General features: G+C 49.1%; 1 protein-coding gene across 3 annotated transcripts in view; it reads left to right on the forward strand.

Annotated features, from left to right (window-relative positions):
• WNT3 (Wnt family member 3) overlaps positions 1-22,355 on the forward strand; it is a 55,537-nt gene that overhangs the window by 8,686 nt on the left and 24,496 nt on the right. Inside the window, exon 1 of one of the 3 annotated variants that reach the window (XM_059878206.1) lies at positions 14,402-14,648. The exons of the other annotated variants lie outside the window; for them this stretch is intronic. The gene's annotated coding sequence lies outside the window, so the exon portion shown is untranslated. Of the gene's footprint in view, positions 1-14,401; positions 14,649-22,355 lie in introns of those variants that run through there. 3 annotated transcript variants of the gene reach the window in all.

Raw genomic sequence — 22,355 nt, forward strand, 5'->3', positions numbered from 1 at the left:
AGCCCCTTCTTGCGGTGGTCTTACGGTTCAGTAGGAAGCACCGAGGGGAGGGAGCAGAGGTCGGAGGTCAAGTGGCCACAGAGCATGCCCAGGTTCACCTGAACTAGTGCAGACATTGCAGACCTGACCTGAGCTCAGCCAGGCATGGGATTCCTCAGCAGGGACACGGTGATGGAAGGTGGGAGGCGAGGCGAGGAGTGGGGAGGGTAAAGGGCCAGGAGGCAGAGGGCTTTTCTGAGGCCTGTGGCCATCAGGAAATCCTTGTCACCTGGATGGAGACTAGCACACTGGGAGACAATTCACTCCAGCTAGGCTGGAAAAACAGGAAGGACTGTGTGTGTGTGTGTGTGTATGACCATGTGTGTGTGACCGTGTGTGTGTGTGTGTGTGTGTGTGTGTGTGTGGTGAGGGGGATGGGAGCAACAGGACCAAGCGCCCTGCCCCTGGGCACAGAGTCCCACTTATCTGTCAGAGCCAGCTGGGCCAGCGAGGAAAGCCAATCTCCACGCAGGGCCCATTAGGAATGCAAATAGGGACTATGGCGGCAGGAGTGAGCCAGCCTCTCGCATCCTGTCCAGCTTCTCACCACGTATCTTCCTAACCTGGCTGTCTTTCTTTATTTCTTTGGCTGCACCACGCAACACATGAAATCCAGGTTCCCCGACCAGGGATCAAACCTGTGTCCTCTGCATAGGAAGGTGGATTCTTAATCACGGACCACGAGGGAAGTCCCCCTAACCTGGCTTTCTGAGGCTGTCTCTCCCCTGCTCTAAAACCTCCCATGTCTCCGCACTTCTGTGGGCACAAAGGCACCACCACATCAGGTGTACCTTTCATAAGTCCCCAGGAGTCCCTCTGTGCATGTTCATGGAAACACTTTGCTATCTCCTCTCTCCTCTCACGCAGCTGCTCAAATTCCATTTTGCCTTTGAGTGTGCGCTTGCTAAGTTAATTTATTCATGTCTGACTCTTTGCAACCCCCATGGACTATAGCGCGTCAGGCTCCACTGTCCACTAGATTCTCCAGGCAAGAATACCAGAGTGGGTTGCCGGTTCCTTCACCAGGGGATATTCCCGGCCCAGGGATCGAACCTGCATCTCCTACATTGGCAGGCAGGTTCTTTACCACTAGCGCCTTTGAGACCCAGATCAAAATCCTCTCTCTCTGAGTCTGAGATTCCAGATCTACTGTCCAACAAGCAGAGAATATGTCATCCCTCCCTTCTCTTCCCATCGACTCCCCAGGACAGCTACGCCCTATATTCCCAGCGCCCTTTCTCATGGGCCATGGGCATCTTCTACACTACACATGTGTTATTCTAGACTACACATGTGTTATTATTTATTTATTTGGATGCGCTAGGTCTTATTTGTAGCATGCGGGATCGTTAGTTGCAGCATGCGAACTCTTAGTTGTGGCATGTGGGTTCTAGTTCCCCGACCAGGGATTGAACCCAGGCCCCCTGCATTGGGAGCTCACGGTCTTAGCCACTAGACCACCAGAGAAGTCTCACACATGAGTTCTCGTCACCTGGTGCCTGCCTCCCCCAGTGCCAAGCATATGATGGGGGTCAGTAAACAAAAACATAACTCCATGCTATGTATAATACACTGGGTAAAGGCAAGTGGGCAGCAGAGGTTCCTAAGAGTGCCAGTTGTACACGTGAATCACGACAGTGTCATGAGCAGACCTAAGGAGCAGAATGAATTAAAACCTCATCCCTGGGCGTGACCCATGGCTCTGGGCACATTGTTCTGCTGACTTTGAAAGGTAGCCGAACCTGGGTCCTGTCGCTCACTTAGGCCCCAAGTGGCTAACAGCTCCGAGGTTCAAAGCGCACCCAAGAGGATGCAGCCCCTCATCTGAGTGGGCTGCCATCCCAGGGGCTGATGTGAGCCTCATCTCCATGGTCTCAGTTCCCAGAGAATTTTTTCCATCCTGACTCCATTTGCAAATAATTCCTATTACTGTTTTATTTCTCCTCAACAGGTCATACGATGCTTACGTGTCTGAGTCTTGGTTTAAAAATCTCATTTGGCGTGACTTGTTTCCCCATCAAGGACCACGTCAGTATGTTTGGTAATGCTGTGTATGTGCCGGTGTCTGTATACACATCATGAGTTAGAATGAAACGGTCCATTTTATAGATGAGGACTCAGGTCTTAAAGCCTGGGCTCTGAACTCAGCTCTGTTGGGGCCAGAGCTTTTCCCTCCCACTGCCATCCAGATGCAGAAGTGGAGTTCTGCATTTGCTACATGGAGCAAGACTTTACTTATTCGTATTCTAGCTTGGTCCTCAAAGGATGACTTTCAGTCAAGATTACATTTGACCTTCAGCTTGAAAGCTGCTGCCTTGGGTTTGTTAATACTATTTCCGAACCTCTGGGAGTTTTCTTTTTTATTTTACTTATTTTTGGCTGCACTGGGTCTTCGTTGTTGAGTCTGGGCTCTCTCTAGTTGTAGCGAGCGGGGGCTACTCTCTAATTGTGGTGCATGGGCTTCTTATTGAGGTGGCTTCTCTGGCGGTTCACGGGCTTAGTTGCCTGAGGCACTTGGGATATTCCCGGACCAGGGATGGAACCCATGTGCCCTGCATTAGCAGGCGGATTCTTAACTACTGGACCACCAGGGAAGTCCCTGGTAGGTTTCTTATTTGGGCATTTGTGCCAGCCACTGGCAAGCTTTCTACATGTACGAAGCTGGCAGTAGTGGCTCTGTGACCATTTCGGTACGGGTGGAGGGAGGTGGCCTCGGGCAAGTCACTGCTTCCTGAGCCTCTGTTTTCTCACCTATTAAACTGGAAGGAGGTAGAGTCATGGCCTCTCACCTCTCACATTACTTTCAGCAGTAAAAGTTCTCATTCTTTTTAATCCCTTATGCTCCTTTGCATCCAATCCCATCACACATACTAGAAAACAATCAGAATCTTCTCTTTCCCAAACCAATCCTTATGTTCATGTTTCTGATACAGATGATTTTTTACTTGACTTTTACAATTCAGTATTCACCGAGATTTCTCCCTGAGGAACTAGTGTGATTTCTCCTTGTTGTTAAAGTATGTTTCCCTTTAAGTCCTGACTGTCAGAAAACTCAAACATGAACTCAATCCTTGCACCTGCATTGACCTCTATTTGTCGTCGTCTTCACCTTGATCCTGATTTTCTCTTTTCATTTTGTTATTCAATCCATGTGTTCTGTGTTACCAGCTCCTTGAGGGCAGGCTCTGTCTCCCACATCACAGCCTTCTCTATGCTGGGAAAGTTCATAGTAGATACTCAATAAATATTTGTTGTTGTTAGAATGAATATTTGCTGTCAGGCAATTCAAATCCTTCTGGAGGGACTTCCCTGGCAGTCCAGTGGTTAGGGCTCCATGTTTCCCCTACAGTAGGCACGGGTTCAGTGCTTGGTTGCAGGGAACTAAGATTCTCCGTGCCAAAAACAAAAACAAACGAACAAATCCTTCTGGAAAGAGGTAGATCAGATCAGATCAGTCGCTCAGTCATGTCCGACTCTTTGCGACCCCATGAATCACAGCACGCCAGGCCTCCCTGTCCATCACCAACTCCCGGAGTTCACCCAGACTCATGTCCATCAAGTCAGTGATGCCATCCAGCCATCTCATCCTCTGTCGTCCCCTTCTCCTCCTGCCCCCAATCCCTCCCAGCATCAGAGTCTTTTCCAATGAGTCAACTCTTCGCATGAGCTGGCCAAAGTACTGGAGTTTCAGCTTTAGCATCATTCCTTCCAAAGAAATCCCAGGGCTGATCTCCTTCAGAATGGACTGGTTGGATCTCCTTGCAGTCCAAGGGACTCTCAAGAGTCTTCTCCAACACCACGGTTCAAAAGCATCAATTCTTCGGAAAGAGGTAAGGCATACATAAATTTTAAAAATCTTTCTATATCATGGAGTTGGCCCTGACCAGATATTAATAGTTTTGGATTGCAAGAATTCTGATTAGTTTCTGTTTCTTTATCTTCAGAATTTCCCCTCAAGTCTACAAAAGCCTTGTCTTTGGGGAAGTCACCATCTATTCATAAGATCTACTTCATTCTAAACTTGAAGTTGGTACATATTTTTTCTCTTTGGAAGCTCTTGTTTCTGGCCAACGATTGTGCTTTCCCATTCCCTGGCTCCTTTCACACCTGGTTTCTCCCAGCTTCCCTTTCCTTCAAGCCAGCCAGTGCTACTGTGGCCATTCTGCAGGTGGCGGGGTGCCCTGGTAGCATCCTCCCTGCCTCTCCAGATGGCTTGCTTCCAACCCCCACCCCCAGCCATCGCGAGAACCGCTGTCACTGTGGGCACAGGTGGGAAGGAAGAAGGAGGCTGGCCGAATGAACATCACGCATGACAAACACCAGATCCCTTGCTGCCAGCCAGGCCCTTCCCAATAGCAAAGCCCTAGAGGGGCACTGGCTTGACCTGGGAAATGCCAAGCCCTCATCCAAAGGATGGAACCTCAAGGAGGGACAGAGAGAGAATGGCTGGTGAGGGATGCCAAGCTGGCCTCACCCACCTGCCAAGAAGGTGTTTTCTCGGCCTCTCACCTCCTCTCTGCTTCTGCATCTCTAGAGACCACCCTCCTCAGCCCCTGGACTTCAGGAAGGAGAATGTGTAACCATAGGTGTGGTGGTCCTTTATCTTAACTGAAGCTTCTGCAGGAGAAATTCTGGAGCCTTCCTCAGATATCAGTAAGGATGGAGTCTAAGACCTTGACACTGTCCTTGAAGCTAAAAGAGCCCCATGAGATTAGCATCTTCACCTCCAGTTAAAAATTTTTTAAAATATTTTGTTATTTATTTGGCTGCACTGGGTCTTAGTCACGTGTTGGCTCTTTGATCTTCGTCGCAGCACGTGGAATCCTTAGTTGTAACATACAAACTGTTGTGGCAGATGAATTCTTAGTTGCAGCATGTGGGATCTAGTTCCCTGACCAGGGATCGAACCCAGGCCCCTTGCTTTGGGAGTGTGGAGTCTTAGCCACTGGACCACCAGGGTGGTCCCTTCATCCCTATTTTATCTGTGAGAAAACTGAGGCTCACAGAGCCCATGCAAGGAGCTGGGAAGCCAATGGGGGAGGCAAGATTTACCAGCCAGCTAAGGAAACATGCCACACACATGACTGCATCCTTACAACAGCCTCAGGAGGCAGACACTCTTATTATCTCCATTCTACAGATGGGGAAACTGAGGCCCTGAGGAAGCCACGCCATTGGCTCCACAGCTGGCCAAGCCCAGAACTCCAACCATGACATAGACTGCCTGAATCCAGGCTTTACAGTCGGTAACACCACATCTTGACAGCCAGGAACTTCCTCCTCAGGTCTGACTGCAGTCTTTCCTGACTTAGTCCAAGACTAGGTTCTCTCCTTTAGTTTTCTAGGGTCATGAGCATCATGGTAACTTCAGCTTGCACTCAAGGACGAGGGTGCATTGCTCAGTGAGTCTTCCCTCCCAGATGACCCAGTCTCCTGCATACCTTTAGCCATCTTGTTCTCCTGATCTCTCTCCAGCTTCTCTACATCTTCTTGCAAGTGCTGTGACCCACAGCACTGTATTAGACCGGGGCAAAGGGATCCTGCCAGGCCCTTCAGATTAGGGGGCTTCACTCTCGTGTCTTAAGGCTACACCCCTCCCTGCAGGGCCAGGTATCTGGGGTTCAAGGGGTCATACCCACAACACTTCACCCTTAGCCATGCTCTTGGTACTCAGAAATATACCCAAGGCACCTGGAAGTGCCTAGTTCCATTGTCTATGAATCTACTTCTGGGCTGGGCAGACCTCAGCTGGGGTTTGTCCCATCAGGGCAGCCATGCTGATGGGTGGGTGTGCCCTTAGGGCTGGGAAGTGGTCAATGGGAGGCCATTTGCAGGGCCTGTGGATGGAGCTTGGAGGTTCAGTCAGGGTGTCCAGTGTGGGTGGAGCAGGAATGAGCAAGTTGCTGGCTGTAGGCTGGGGACTGGCTCTCTCCATGTCACTTTCTCTTTTTCTTCTGTTTCCTTTTAAAAAAAATTTTTTTTTTGGAGGATAATTGCTTATAGTACTGTGTTGGTTTTTGCCATGCATCAACATGAATCAGCCATAGGTATACACACATCTCTTCCCTCCCGAACCTCCCTCACCCCTCCCACCCCATCCCACCCTCTATGTTGTCACAGAGCCCCGGGTTTGAGCTTCCATGTCACTTTCTAGCTCAGAATGCCATGGAGAACCTAGCCTTCCAAGTGGTGAATAAGGTATTTTACCAAAATGCTGCTTAAGTCGCTTAAGTCGTGTCCGACTTTGTGCGACCCCATAGACGGCAGCCCACCAGGCTCCCCCATCCCTGGGATTCTCCAGGCAAGAACACTGGAGTGGGTTGCTATTTCCTTCTCCAATGCATGAAAGTGAAAGTGAAGTTGCTCAGTCATGTCCAACAATTAGTGACCCCATGGACTGCAGCTCACCAGGCTCTTCCGTCCATGGGATTTTCCGGGCAAGAGTACTGGAGTAGGTTGCCATTGCCTTCTCCGATTTTACCAAGATAAGATGATAGAATTTTTTAAGCTTATTATTGAAGTATGTCTACTGAAAAGTACATGAATTATAAGTGTACAGCACACTGAGTGGATAGAATATATATTTTTATTGAATTATAATTAATTCACAATGTATTGGTTTCAAGTATATAGCAGTGATTCAGTCATACATACATATATATTCTTTTCAGATTATTTTCTATTATAGGTTATCACAAGGTATTGAGTGTAATTCCCTGTGCTATACAGTAGAACCTTGTAATTAACCTATTTCATATACAGAAAATATATTTTATTTAACAGTTTGTTAACCTGACATGGATCCTTTAAATATTGGGCAACTGGTAGATGAGATTTCATTTAATACTCTTATCCCAGACCCTGTAAGTGAACCAACCAGGCCTGGGGACTTGGGCAGGAAGTGGAGTCCCTCAGGGTGTGACTAGCACAGAATCTGGAAAAGCCCTGCTTTGTCCGTCTTTGCATTATCTTATGTTCCTGACTTGGTGGGTTGACATCCTTCTACTGGGTTGGCCAAAAAATTTGTTCAAGTTTTTCTGTAACATCTTACAGAAAAACCCAAACTTTTTGGCCCACCCAATACATTGGAAGCACTTCTAGCTGCCTGACCATGAGTGGTCACCTCTTACCTTCAAGTTCCTTTTGTTTGAGATCTTGTCTCACCCACTTTTGGCTTCAAAGGCTTTTCCTTCATATTTGATTGGTTTTGTCTTTTTTTTTCTTTTTTAAAAAAATATTTATTTTTAATTGATTGATGATTGGTTTACAATATTGGTTTGATTTCTGCCATACGTCAGCATGAATTAACCAAGGTTAATTCATATGTCCTCCCTCTATGCCCTCCCTCTTGAATCTCCCTCCCACCTCTCACCCCTTCCCACACATCTAGGTTATTAAGGAGCCTCAGTTTACGGTCCCTGAGTCCTACAGCAAGTTCCCATTGGCTAACTATTTGCATATGTTAGTGCGGTTTTGTTATTTTAAATGGCCCAACCAAGAGCATTCAGCCAGCAGCTCTGACTGATGTTCTACTCTCCTGTTTTTATTATATTTAATTTTTTTGACCTCTGTACACTTTTTTAATTTAAAAAATGCTTATTGAAATATAGTTGATTTTCAGTGTTGCATTTGTCTCATTCTGCCCTCTTCAGTATGGCTTGTAAAATCCAGAATGATCTAGCCTCTTTCTGATTCTCCACCCTAACTCACCTCCCACCCAAACATTTTCACCCTATGACCTACTTTCAGCTGCACAGGTAAGAGTGTGAACTTTGGGTGATACAGTCCTGGACTCCGGATGGTTCTGCCTTTAATATCTGGGTGACCTGAACCTGTCTGAACCTAAGCTTTTTCTCTGCAAAATAAAAAGGAAAGGATACAACATGTGAGAGATTTTGAGGTGTCCACGCTTTGCCATCGGTGTTGCTTCATCATCTGGGTTGTTCTTACGTGATCTTGCATCTCCTGGCCTGTGCTCTTTCCCCGCCTTCTTTGGAATGACTTCCGTGAACTCCTGTCCGTTCTTGGAAGCACAGTCCAGGCACCGCCTTCTCTCTGCTGCCTTCTTTCACACTCAACTCAGCCCCTTCCAGGCGCATCCATTTCATTGATTAGATTGTGGGCGTCCTGCAGGCAGGACCAGGTCTCCATCACCTTTATGCCCACATCACAAGGATAGCGCAGGGCACACATGTTATCCTCTAAGACGGGTTGTAGGATGAAGGGACCCCACTGAGAGTCACCTGCCAGTCCTAGGCTCAGTCTGCTAGACTAGATTCCCATCGCTTCCGCAAGGCCCTCCCGGGAAGACCTGGAGCCCTTGTCACTGGTTACCTCTTTCCAAGGATCTGTCTTGTCTTCCCAACTAGAGAGTCAGCCCCTCTGACTGGCAGAGGGCAGGACTCTGCTCTGTGTCTTCATATCCCTAGTGAGCCCCACACGTGGTCCTGAATGTGGCAGGAGCCCAGCTGGTAACGGTGATGGTTGGTTGGCCGACACACTGAGCTTCTTTTAGCAAGCTCGCAGCTGGGCTAGCTGGTTCCCACTCTCGGGGACAGCTTTTCCCCTCACTCTGTCGTTTCCTAGAGAGTCCGTCTCTGAGCTTCTAGCCTCTGTACACAGAGGCAGCCCGGTGTTTCAGAAAGAGGAGTCAAACCAGCCTGGGAGCGAATCTCAGTTCTACTTAAAAGCCATTTGTGCTGTTAAAAAAAAAAAAAATCTCTGACTCAATTTGTTCATCTGTAAAATGGGGATTAAAATTACTATCTCAGGGCAGTTGTGAAGATAAAATGAAATAATACTCAGGAACCAAGTTAATGATGAAGATGAATTGAATAAATTAAGGATGTTCTGAAGGTCATTCTTAAGCACCAAAGGTCATAAAATATTTTATCCCAGACCAGGCTTCTTTGGAATAGAAAGATCTGAATTCTTTCCAATACAGGAAAGGCCATACTCAGGCAAAGCCATTTGCTTTATGTTGGTTTGTCCCAACTAATTAACCTGTTTGAAGAAAAAAGTGGGGAAATTCCCTGGCAGTCCAATGGTTAGGACTCCTGCTTTTACTGCCAAGGGCCCGAATTCGATCCCTGGTCGAGGAGCTAAGATCCCATAGGCTGTGTAGTGAGGCCAATAAATAAATAAATAATAAGATAAAAAGCAAGAAGTTGGCAGTAAGAGTCCCCTGGTGGCCTAGTGGTTAGGATTCCATGGCTTCTACTTCTATGCAGATTGACTGGGTTCAATCCCCAGTCAGAGAACTGAGACCCTACAAGCCGTGCAGAAAAAAAAGTGGGTGATGGCATGTGGCAGAAGTCTGCGACTAGGTGGAGCTAAGGCAATGTGGACTCCAGTCTGACCTTGTGTTCTGGTGTCCTGTTCAGGCAATAAACTTATAAAGGCCTCCAGTTCTCAGGAAGTGAGGCATCAATCAAAGGTGGTGACTGTTGGAGTTTTTTAGGGGGTTCCAAGGACTGGTCTTTGTGGGTGTACTATGGCTCTGTTTAACAACTCAGCACTGGCCATTTCATCCCTGCGAAGTGCAGTGAGGAAGTTTGGTTGGGGTACCAGGTGGCCTTGGGTTGGATGCAGACTGACCCAGGGATGGCACTCACTGTGCCCTTCCATCCTCCAGGGGAGAAGAGCCTGCTGGACCACAGGGAGGAAGGTGAGGAAACCGAGGCACAGAGGCCATGTAATGTTTTCTGTTCTTATATTTTTGATTGCAGACTGATACAAAATATTTTCTATTATGTGATACTTGATGCATACAAGAGAGTAAACATACCATGCCTGAGTGCTAAGTCACTTCACTCGTGTCCTAGTCTTTTGTGGTCCCATGGACTATAGCCCGCCAGGCTCCCCTGCCCATGGGGATTCTCCAGGTTGGAGAATTAACCTGTTTGAAGAAAAAAGTGGGGAAATTCCCTCACAGTCCAATGGTTAGGACTCCCGATTTCACTGCCAAGGGCCCGAACTCGATCCCTGGTCGAGGAGCTAAGATCCCATAGGCTGTGTAGTGAGGCCAATAAATAAATAAATAATCAGACAAAAAAGTAAGAAGTTGGCAGTAAGAGTCCCCTTACTCTTACTGCCATGTACTTACTCTTACTCTTGTGTGCCATGCAACCCACATCTGCCGTGCAATCCCCACCTAGAGATTGAACCTGTGTCTCTAGTGTCTCCTGCATTGGCAGGTGGGTTCTTTACCACTAGCACCACCTGGAAAGCCCCAAACATACCATAAATACAGGATATAATAACAAGATGAAAACCAGGGCCTGGCCACACCCCCAAAGAACCAGAATATGATCAAGGTCATTATATCCGTCTGTGTTCTACTCCCCGTCCTATCCCCCTGTGTCCCTCCAGGCAGGATCACATCCTGAATTTTGTGTATTTATTCTATCATTTAATTATTTATTTATGTTGGTCACGCTGTGCTGGCTTGCAGGATCTTAGTTTCCCAACCAGGGACTGAACTCGAGTCATAGCAGTGAAAGTGTCAAATCCTAACCAGTGAACCACCAAGGAATTCCCTATTCCATCACTTTAAATAGCTTTCCCAGCTAGAAATGCCTAGACAATGTACATATATATATATAGTTTATTTTTATTGTTTTATTAAAACCTTAAAAACTTGAAGTAGAGTTGATTTACAATATTGTGTTAGTTTCAGGTTACAGCGAAATTATTTAGTGATCTATACATAGATATTCTTTTCTAGATTCTTTTCCATATAGTTTATTACAAAATACTGAGTTATAGTTCCTTGCTCTATATAGTAAGTCCTTGTTGTATAGCTACTTTATATATATTCATAGTAGTGTGTATGTCGGAGAAGGCAATGGCACCCCACTCCAGTACTCTTGCCTGGAAAATCCCATGGACGGAGGAGCCTGGTGGGCTGCAGTCCATGGGGTCGCTAAGAGTCAGACGTGACTGAGCGACTTCCCTTTCACTTTTCACTTTCATGCATTGGAGAAGGAAATGGCAACCCACTCCAGTGTTCTTGCCTGGAGAATCCCAGGGACGGGGGAGCCTGGTGGGCTTCCGTCTATGGGGTTGCACAGAGTCGGACATGACTGAAGCGACTTAGCAGCAGCAGCAGCAGCAGTGTGTATGTGTTACTCCCAGATTCTTTTTAAGAATTTACGCATTTATTTGCTAGGCCTTCACTGCTGCATACGGGCTTTCTCTGCTTCCAGTGAGCAGGGGCTACTGTCCAGTTGGGGCGCACAGGCTTCTCGTTGCGGTGGTTTCTCTTTTTTTTTTTTACCTTAAGGATTTTTTTTTTTCTTTTTCTTTTTTTTTTTTAATTTCAGGTATACACGTGCTCCCCATCCTGAACCCTCCTCCCTCCCCCCTCCCCATACCATCCCCCTGGGCCGTCCCAGCGCACCAGCCCCAAGCATCCAGCATCGTGCACTGAACCTGGACTGGCATCTCGTTTCATACATGACATTTCACATGTTTCAATGCCATTCTCCCAAATCTTCCCACCCTCTCCCTCTCCCACAGAGTCCATAAGACTGTTCTATACATCAGTGTCTCCTTTGCTGTCTCGTATACAGGGTTATCGTTACCATCTTTCTAAATTCCATATATATGCGTCAGTATACTGTATTTATGTTTTTCCTTCTGGCTTACTTCACTCTGTATAATAGGCTCCAGCGGTGGTTTCTCTTATTGTGGAGCGCAGGCTCTAGAACATGCGGGCTCGCTAGTTGGGGTGCACAGGCACAGCTACCCTGCCGAATGTGGAATCTTCCTGCACCAGGGATCGAACCCATGTCCCCTGCATTAGCGGGTGGATTCTTCACCACTGAACCACTAGGCAAGTCCTCAAATTACTAAGTCCCAGCACTAAAGTGAGGGAGTGAGTCCCTCTTCCCTCATTTTTGTTTATTTTTAAGCATTATAAAAATAGTGTTATACTGTGTACCTTCTCTTCTGTGATTTAATGTTCAGAGCCAGGGCACATTTCTCTCCTGGCTCCCTCCCTGCCCTTCTGTCCCAGTGGATCACCCTGCCTGAGTCACAGCAATAACATCTTTCAGGTGCCACTTCAGGGAAGACCAGAGGTGACTTCTTCTCCTGAGCCTTTATCCAAACTGCTGGGACTCCCTCCTTCTGCGAGAAAAGCCATGAGCTCCTCAACGCACATCAGAGACCAGATGTGGCTGCCATCACCTGCTGGCATCTCTGTCCTCCTGGCTTGGTCCTTACTCATCCTCTCTTCCTGTCCTGGAGCAAAATTGTACTTCCTTGTGCTTGACCACTCAGTCATGTCTGACTCTTTGCAACCCCACGGACTGTAGCTCACCAGGCTCCTCTGTCCATGGGATTCTCCAGACAAGAATACTGGAGTGGGTTGCCATACCCTCCTCCAGGGGATCTTCCCATCCCAGGGATTGAACCCAGGTCTCCTGCATTCCAGGTGGATTCTTTACCATCTGAGCCACTAGGGAATCCCTCCATTTTTTAAAGATAAAGTAGTCTTAGGGTCCCTTTCCTGATCAAAAAACTCTTTTCTATCACTCCTCCAACTGGCCATGACCTTCCTGGAATTTTTCAAAACTCCATTCAGAGCTGTCATCTTCTGGGAATCTTCCCAGTCTAACTTCCACCCTCTCTCTCAGCTCTTCTGCATACCTTTTTTATGTCACAGCAGGAAGTTGCAAACTGTGCTTCTTATACCAGTCCCACAGAATCCTGCTGAGAAGGGCTTTGGGGGTCAAATAAGTTTGGGAAGTGCCACCTGCTACTTCCAGACTCTTGGTGTTTATGGTGCTCATTAGCATATTAGTATCTTCTCAGCATGTTGGCAACACAGAGAGGCTTGCAGGGATGATCTTTGCTTGGTTTGTTTTCCAAAAATATTTACTGTCTCAAGTAAAAACTTATTATCTGTTTGGAAGGTGTGATCTAGAAGATCCTCCAGCCCCTTTTATATGTCAGTTTGTCCTTGTGATCTTATTCTTCTCAGCAACTGGACTGTAATTCCTCTGACTTTTAAAAATCATCCTTTGTGAACTAGTTTAGTCCAGAGCACCCATCCCAGAGGGTCTTGAGTTGAATGAATGAATGAAGCCATCAGCTAATCAACTGGTCAATTTAGTTGAATCCTCTTTCCTGTAAGGCTGGCAGAAACCAGACCCAGCTGCTCACTGTAGCCTGGGGACATGAGTGTCTCTGACCAGTGTTAGACTTTCTCATGGTATTTCTACAAAGCCTAATTCCATCACCCCTGGTAAACTGCATCTCTTGCATTAGGCTTCCTATAATTTTCTTTTTAGGCATCTGTCTCCTTGTGAGTCTGGGAACCTCTGCAGGGCAAGGACCATGTCACACTCACCTCTCTGGGTTCCCATAAGCGGGTGTTCAGTCCCCACTGAACACCGAATAATGAACCTCTCCACCAACTGCACCCGGAGAGCTGGTGGTTAAGACGGCAGGCTCTGGAGCCAGACTGGATGAGCCCCCAAACTACCTGGGTAACCTCGGGCAAATTACTTAATCTCTATACTTCAGTTTTTCCCCACTCTAATGAGGGTAATGATAGCAATACCTTCCTTACAGGGTCGTTGGGAGGGTTAAATGAGTTAAAGCTGGGAAAGATTGAGAGCAGGAGGAGAAGGGGACGACAGAGGATAAGATGGTTGGATGGCATCACTGACTCAATGGACATGGGTTTGGGTGGACTCCAGGAGTTGGTGATGGACAGGGAGGCCTGGTGTGCTGCAGTTCATGGGGTCACAAAGAGTCGGACAAAACTGAGAGACTGAACTGAACTGATGTGAAACAGTACCTGGAGTGGAGAATGGCACTGGTCTGTGTTAGCACTTATAACAGCAACTGCTGTCTATTATACCAGGGATTATGATAAAGTCTTTACCTACCTCCTACACCTCCCTCTAGTCTCTGTAAAGTAAATGATGTTTGGGAATTCCCTGGCTGTCCAGAGGTTAGGACTCTGGGCTTCCACTGCAGGGGACACGAGTTCCATCCCTGGTCAGGGAACTAAGATCCTCGCATGCTGCAGGGCGGGGCCAAAAAATTAAGTAGGTGATGTTTACAGTTTTGGGGTCAGGAAGCTAAGTCCTCCCAAGAGGACATGAAGTGGCAGCAGCAATGGGACCAGGACTCAGGTCAGACAGATCAGCCTGTGGTAGGCGGTGCTGCTCACTCTTCAGGGATGGGGCAGCTCTTCTACCTCTTGTCACCTATAATTACACCCCAGTGAGAACCTGGTTTATCCTCTACCCTTCCCAAAGAGATGGAAATTCATGGCAGGGTTAGGTTCTAGGTGTGCGCATGTACATAATAGAGAGCGTGTACGCATGCGCATAACGGAACCCAGGTAAGCGAGACGAAACTCAGGACAGGGCGGTTGCCAGCACCTCCGTGGTAGACCCAGAAAGACCAAGATATTAAGGCAGGACTTTGAGAATACACAGCAGAACAATCACTCGTGAGTCAGCAATGCTTCCAAACAGCCAGCGAGATCCTGGAATTGCTTGGTATCACTGCCCTCCAGACCTCGCCGGGTTCCCTGTGTGAGCTGGGAAATGTTTGCAGGCAGGACACCTGTGATCGCTTTTAGCTTGGTAGGTTATCCGGTGAAAGAAAGATTTCTGAGGTTAGCAGCCGAAGATTAGGTAGGGTTATAAAGGGGCCTCCAGATGTTGGGGGGCGGATCCCTGACTTCTGAGATGAACAACATGGAGTCACTTGCCCCACGTCTCCACTGGCCTTCACAGACCCCCGAGACTGACTCTATTCCATCCCTAGAAGCCAGGGGCTTGACTGTCTTCTTTCCATCCTGGCCAGGGCTTTATTCTAGCACCTTCCCAGGTCTGGCCACACAAGAGAAGTGCAATGTGGGGGCCTTGGGAGAGGGGCTGAAGGTGGTGATGTGAAGGTAGGAGGTTTATGATGCCCAATCGGAGGCTGTTTCTCTTGGAGCAGAGAAGGTTGGGGTCTTCCTTCCAGGCAGGTGAGGGCCTGCTCCCTCAGCATCTGAGCACAGGTCCCAGGGCTCCACATGGTGGCCAGAGGGCTGGAGTGAATGGGGAGGGTCTCCCATCAGGTGTCACTAGGCAGAGGCACCCATGACTGGAAGCAGCCGGTGAATCTGGCAGTTGGGGGGGTGGGTAGGGAAGCGGGAGGATGCTGAGATCTTCCCGGCCTGGAAAGAGGAGGGAATGCCCAGAAATCAGCTGATTGATTGGGCTACGAATGTGGTATCCACTGTTAGACATTGATCCGCTCCTTGCGGTGCAGTGTGTTCTGTGAACAGAGAAGGGTCTGAATGCCTTAAAGACTTGGAAGCACCCCCACCCCGGCTGATTTCTCTGGTCCCTCAGCCCCTGGGATCCTGCATGAGACACCCCCCTTCCTGGGGCCATGGAGCCTCCTGTGGGCTTTTGTTTTGTGCCAGCTGACCGCCCCCCCCCCCCCCCGCCCCCGCTGCGCCAGCAGTGTTCCTTCCAGCTCTGAAGAGTTCCTTTGTTGGGGGGGCCGGCCTTGTGTCTGTCCCCGGATGGTCCCCACTTCACTGCCTGCGGGATCTAAATGCGTCGGCTGGGACCTCAAGCCCTGGCCTCCTCCCTCTTTTGCTCCTCAGGTTTTGGTGTTTTGAGTCACATCTCTGTCCCGGAAGTGCCCTTCCTCTTCCTTTTGTCTCGTAAAGACCCTCCCCAGGGCTCAGCCCTTTGAGGTCTGTGGGTCACCTGAGCCCACCCTGCTCTGTGTCTCCCTTTGCTTGGTCTTCCTGCCTCCAGCAGGACGGCCTGTAAGCTGGCTGCTTCTCTCTGCCTGTGCATGTGGCCTGCCCATTCCATTATACCACCCTCCAGGTTAGAGACGCGACACCGTTCTGTGCCCGGTTCCATGCAGAACACACAGTGGGTGCTGAATAAACACATTAAAAAATATATACATATATATGTATGGCTAATAATAATAATATAAATATTTATTTGGCTGTGACAAGTCTTAGTTGCAATGCCTGGGATCTTTGATCTTTGTTGCGGCATGTGGGATCGAGTTCCCTGACCAGGGGTGGAACCTGAGTCCCAAGCATTAGGAGCTCAGAGTCTTAGCCACTGCACCACTAGGAAAGTCCCATGAATAAACACATTCTGCTCTGATGAACTGGTTATCATCCGTGGGTGGGATCTAGACGGTAGAGCAAAATAGCACCAATGCAGGATTTGGAGTCAGACGAGGGTCAAACCCCCCACCCCACCACCACTTATTGGCTTGTGGGCCCCCTGTCTGAGCCTCAGTTTCCTCATCTGTAAAGGGACAGGATTTACCTCCCGGGCTGTTGTGAGGATTCACTGAGACGCTGCTGAGGCTTTGCAAACTGGAAGGTGCTAGAACGTGTGTCTTCTAGAACGTGTGTCTGCGCATGACACAGCTCATGCACCCTGTGTCACACATAGATCCCTCGAACCCTCATGTGGAGGTCTCCCCCCAGGGAGGCCTTGAGTGTGGGTCTGACCTTGTCTGAGATACAGAGTGTGGAAGATCCATGACAGCCTTCATGGCTGTCATGAAGAAAGATCAGTAGGCAGGGGCCCCGGTACTTGAATTTACAGGTCTGTGAACCCAGAGAGCAGCCCGAGTAGCAGGACAGACCTGAGTACCCCCTCCCCATCAGCGCTCCACTACCAACTTCCGTACAGACCTTGTACTATTAAATGTCTCACCTCATTGCTTTACTGGCTACCTCAGTGCCACCATTTCCTAGCTGTGTGACCCCAGACAAGTTACTTAGCCTCTCTGAACCCACATTAGATGGGGGTAATAATACCCTCCTAGGGTTCTTTGGGAAATTAACAGGTATGTTCCATGTAAAGTGCTTTACATGGCTCTTGGCACTCAGTTCAGTTGCTCAGTCGTGTCCGACTCTTTGCGACCCCATGGACTGCAGCACGCCAGGCCTCCCTGTCCATCACCAACTCCCGGAGTTTACTGAAACTCATGTCCATTGAGTCGGTGATGCCATCTAGTCATCTCATCCTCTGTCGTCCCCTTCTTGGCACTAGTCAGGGCTCAATAACTGTTAGCTATCATTCATAATAATAATGACCGTTCTGAGTGTCCCAGTAAACTGGTCCCCTCACTACCCTATGCAGTTCAGTAAATTACTTCCTCATGAACTTGTTAACCACTCTCTAGCCAAATAAATACATTCACATTATCTTATGCACCCTGGGTTTGCACCATAAAAGCCTTCCCCTTTATTTCATTGACAGCCCTGTGTGTTCCCAGTATATCTCCCCCTGTGTGTCATGGGCACCTTCTCCGGTTTGTGGCCCTCGGGCCTTAGGTGATTTATGAAGGGCCCATAACTGGAGCTAATATGCTGACATTTTGCCCCTCATGGTAAATATACATCCTGTTCATAGAGAGGTTGGTAATTCTTTTTTTTTTAACTTTGAATGTTTGCTGTGTATATATGTGAGTGCATCTGTGTTGATTTTATCTTTTCTGTCTATAAAGTGTTTTTCCCCTGGAAGAAACACTTTTGTAAGAAATGTAACTGGAACACAGGACTGAAAATACGGAAATTGCCTGCAGTACCGGCACTCGTGTGGAGGGGAGGGGGGGTGTACAGCTAGTCCCTTGAGACAATGGTATATGCAGTGAGGGAGCGGGAAGTGAGGCTAGACCCAGGGGTGGTGGGTGGACAGAAGGGCTCCACCATGGACGTGTGGAGAGAAGGCATTTCTGGTGAGAGACAAGTGGGGAATTCGAAATCCTAGACACAAAGTAGCTGTGGGCAAGAACTTAGAAAGATTCTTGTTAGCTATCATTCATAATAATAATAACCGTTCTGAGTGTCCCAGTAAATTGGTCCCCTTACTACCCTACGTAGTTCAGTAAATTACTTCCTCGTGACCTTATTAACCACTCTCTAGCCAAATAAATACATTTGGGAAGAAAGGAGAAAGGCCTTGGTACCTTGAACCCCGAGAGCGTTTGGTGGCAGCCTGCATTTCTGCAGACAGAATTACCACTTAAGAGACACGTACCCCGCCCCCGGAAGGCTAAGTAAGCTGGAAATCAGGAAGAGGGGGAACGAGGAGCTGAAAAAACCAGAGGACACGGGACTGGAGGTTTGGGTGGCAGTGGGGAGGGTGTCATCAGATTAGGCTGTAGGAGGAAATTATTTCTTTTGAAATATACTTTCTATCTTGTCTTTTTCCTGTGCACATTAGCCTGTGTTTTATAACGCACCTAAAATGAGAACACAGTGGCTGGCTGGCTTGTGATTTAGACCTAAGCATATGGAGATAGAGGGGCATGCCCGAACACTTTTTACTGATGCGTTGCTGGATCAAAAACATTTTGCTTCTGTTCCCGTAAAGATGGAGACTTGTTGCAAGGCCAGGAGAGAGACGATGAGGGAGAGGAGAGCTACTTCATGAAAGGACGTGGACAAAACTGTGGCTGGAAAGGATGGGCTGGTGCCGGGAGCCAGAGGGGGTGGGGCCCCTGGGGATGGATGACAGAGGTTGAGGGGGCTCAGCTGGGCCTCCCCCGCCCCGTGAGCAGATTCTTTTCTGTGATCCAGGACAGTGTTTCTCCATGTTGGCTTCTCCTCTTATAATGGAGGAAGAGAGGCCACCACAGAGAGGAGGGGGCACCCAGAGAAGTTAAATCCATTTCTCTGGGGATGGGACCCCAGCATCAATAGTTTAAAGCTCCCCTGGGGCCATGTGACAGGGTAGCCAAAGCTGAAAGCCAGTGACCCACAACTCTGAGTACTGGAACATTGAGAGGGCCTGCGTGCCTGCTCAGCCGCTCAGTCGCTCAGTCGTGATTGACTCTTTTGAGACCCCATGGACTGTAGCCCACTAGGCTCCTCCGTCCGTGTAATTTTCCAGGCCAAGAATACTGGAGTGGGTTGCCATTTCCTTCTCTAGGGGATCTTCCTGACCCAGCGATCTATCGGGGGTTCTCTGCATTGGCAGGCAGATTCTTTACTACTGAGCCACCTGGGATGCCCCATAGGTGTTGAGATGATGCTGGCAAAACCAGGCGCCTGTGGCGAGGGGGCCCTCGAGCGAAAGGACAGGGAGAGTGAATGTGGAGACCCAGCAGAGGAATGGGCGGCGGGACACTGGGACTGATGAATTTGGAGGGGCGCAGAGGAAGATGTTGAGGCTCGCTCAGGCAGCCTCGCCTGCGGATGGGGATGGGGCCGGGAGGAGGGGCAGCCGCCGCTTTGAACTTGCGTGGAGCCACCCTTAACAGAGAGGGGGGGCAAGTCCAGGTGCCGGGCAGGGCTGTCTTCACCTGCGCGTGCTCAGCGCCGTGGGGGGACGGGGCGCGCGGAAGCGCTCCTGGGAATGCGGTGGAAATACCCGCCTTGAAAGGGGGGAGCAGACGGCTCCCTAAGCGCCCAGCGATTGCGCAGCGCCGCCCACCCCGGCTCCCGCTCCGCCGGGCGCACCTGCAGCTGCCCGGCCCGGGGGCCACTGCGGATCGGAGACTCCACCGCCCTCCGTGCTCGCGCGGGCAAAGCCGGGTGCGAGCCCCGCGCGGGGTGTGTCCACAAGGCCCCCGAGTTGGTTGGGCTTCTTATGTTCCTTCTAAGTTTTATTATGAACATTGTTCATCAGGAAAGCAGAGAAAACAATTCAAGGAGCACGCGTGGCCACACCTCCTAGCTCGAGTGTTTTGCATTTTGCTGTAATTGCTCCCCTCTCGCTCCTCCCAACAACCCGCCCCCGCCCCCGCCCCAGCTACACAGTGATTTGCTGAACCTTTTCAGAGTAAGTTCTCCTCATTCTGACTCTTCACCCACTGAGTTTCAAAATGTAAGGCTGACCCCTATGACCACATACCGTTATCCCTCTTAACAGAACTATGGATTCCTAATGATTCAGGTTTTTCCAGTAATCCCCCAAATGACTTCATGATTAGGATTTTCAAACCGGTTTCCAATTATATGATTATGTCTCATAGGTTTGTGTGCGTGCGTGGTGGGTGAGTCATATGACTCTTTGCGACCCCATGGTCTGTAGCCCGCCAGGCTCCTCTGTCCATGGGCTTTCTCAGGCAAGAATACTGGGGTGGGTTGCTATTTCCTCCTCTAGGGTATCTTCCTGACCCAGGGATTGAACCCACGTCTCCTGTGTCTCCTGCATTGCAGATGGATTCTTTACCCGCTGAAACACCCCTCCACTGTTTTTCCTGAACACATACACCACACACTGTTTAAAAATGACCTGGACTTTTGGCGAGTTCAGGCCTGCAGCTTTGTGGGTTTGTCTGGTTGCTTCCCCATAGTGTCATTTGGTTTGTTCCTCTATCCCTTGTGTTTCCTGACAGCTGAAAGTTACTTCTAAAGGCAGAGATTCAGGTTAAACGTCTTGGGCCAAAGGACTTTCTAGGGTATGCTGGGCACTTCGTATTGCATCATCTTGCATTGTGCTATTGTCATACTCTGGGAAGGTTTTTATGATCAGGTTCCTGGACTCCTCCCTAGAGAGTCTGATTCAGCGGGGCTGGCTTTGGAGCCCAGCTGTCTGTAGCTTTCAAAACCACCCCAAGTGAGCTGAATGCCCTAGTGCTGTGGCCTGCATCCCTGAATAGCAGCCAGCTGGTAAAGTCATGATCTTGGTTGTCCAGAAGGCAGGGTGGAAGGGAGTGGGTGGGATGGTAGAGGTAGGTGAAGCCCTTGGGGCCCAGCCCTGACCAGGGCAGGTGGTCACTGCTGCCTGAGTGTGAGGTAGGGATCCTGTCCCCTGTCAGGGAGGAGCTTGGGCTACCTGGGGCAGCTCCCAGGCTCAGGTGGGAGTTGTTGCAGCACCAGAGGTGCCTCCACGGACCTCTTGATGCTCCCAGTGCCCGGCACAGGGCCATGTCTCCCGTGATGTGTGCTGAGTGGAAGACACGGCTTTCAGAGGAGCCCTTAGGGAGCTGCTGTGAGCGTGAACTCCCAGCCCAGCAGCTCTTCTTCCCATGTTCCCTCCTGGACTCCTTCCTAATACTCAAATAAAGGATTTCCAGCCTGTGGAAGCTGCAGCTGTGTGATAAGGCCCAGAGAACCAGTGGGGCCCTTAGCTTGTCGTGGCGGCAGCAGGGGAGGTGCGAATGATTGTGGTAACCAGGTGGAGTCGTTCCGTGTGGCAGGAGAGGCAGGTGTGCTGGGCCTCTTGGTGAACCAAGCACTCTGCCCAGTGTACAGAAATGAAAGAAATGGTTCCTCCTCTCAAAAACACTGTTTCAGAGGAAAAACAAAGAGTGAATGGATAATTCAGTGAAAAGTGTTTCCCCCTGAGGTATGTATAAAAACTGGGAAATACCCAGAGGGAACGGTTTAAACTGGACACATTTAGAGGAGCTTTTAGTTTTTATTTATTTTTATTTGTGCTGGTCTTCGTTGCTGCATGGGCTTTTCTCTAGCTGTGGTGAGGGGGGCTGCTCTTCCTTGTGGTGCATGGGCTTCTCATTGCAGTCGTTCCTCTTGTTGCAGAGCACAGGCTCAGTAGGTCTGGTGCACAGGCTTAGTTGCTCTGTGGCATGTGGGATCTTCCTGGATGAGGGGACAAACCTGTGTCTCCTGCATTGGTCGGTGGATTCTTTACCACTGAGCCACTAGGGAGGCCCAGAGGGGATTTTAAAATTGGACCCTGATGGATAAATAAGAGCCCAAAATGAATAAGACAGCTGGGTAGGCTATGTCTTGTCTTTTACCAGAACTGGGCTTGAAGGGTAAAGCAGTCTAGGAACCCAGCAAAATCCCAGTTTGGGAACCAGCAGACTTGCCTTCTTAGAACAAGCAAGTTAACCTTGCGGGCTTCATTTTTCCATCTGTAAAATGGGAAAGTAACCCCAGTTTTATATAACTTAGGGGCTGGAGGAGCTGGGCAGGGGAGAAATCTTATACAACTAAAATGAGCTAAAGATGCTGACATGGTTTATGAAAAGATTAGATCAGAATTCTTATTGGTGGAGTTGGAGGTGAAAAAAAAATGGCAGAGGTCCAGGTATAAAAGATGTCCAAGCTGAACTTACCTTCAAGGCCCCACTCAGAGCTTGCCTCTTCCTCCCTCCTCTTTTCAGTCTCCCTCCCCTCCCTCAGGGTCCACTGCACAGAGTGAGATGGGATTTCTCACACTCTGCTACTGACTGTGGTCACCTTCGGGAATATCTCTCAGGCACTAGGGTGGGGCACCCTGAGGAGGGGGTGGAGGCTGTATTTATACACACCGGGCAGGTGATGGACATGTATCCTAGGACTGGAGCCTCTGAGAAGGAGCTACGTGGTGGAACAGAGGCAGAGTTGTGGC

This window comes from Bos taurus, chromosome 19 (genome assembly GCF_002263795.3).
Source record: "Bos taurus isolate L1 Dominette 01449 registration number 42190680 breed Hereford chromosome 19, ARS-UCD2.0, whole genome shotgun sequence".
Classification (NCBI taxonomy): domain Eukaryota; kingdom Metazoa; phylum Chordata; class Mammalia; order Artiodactyla; family Bovidae; genus Bos; species Bos taurus.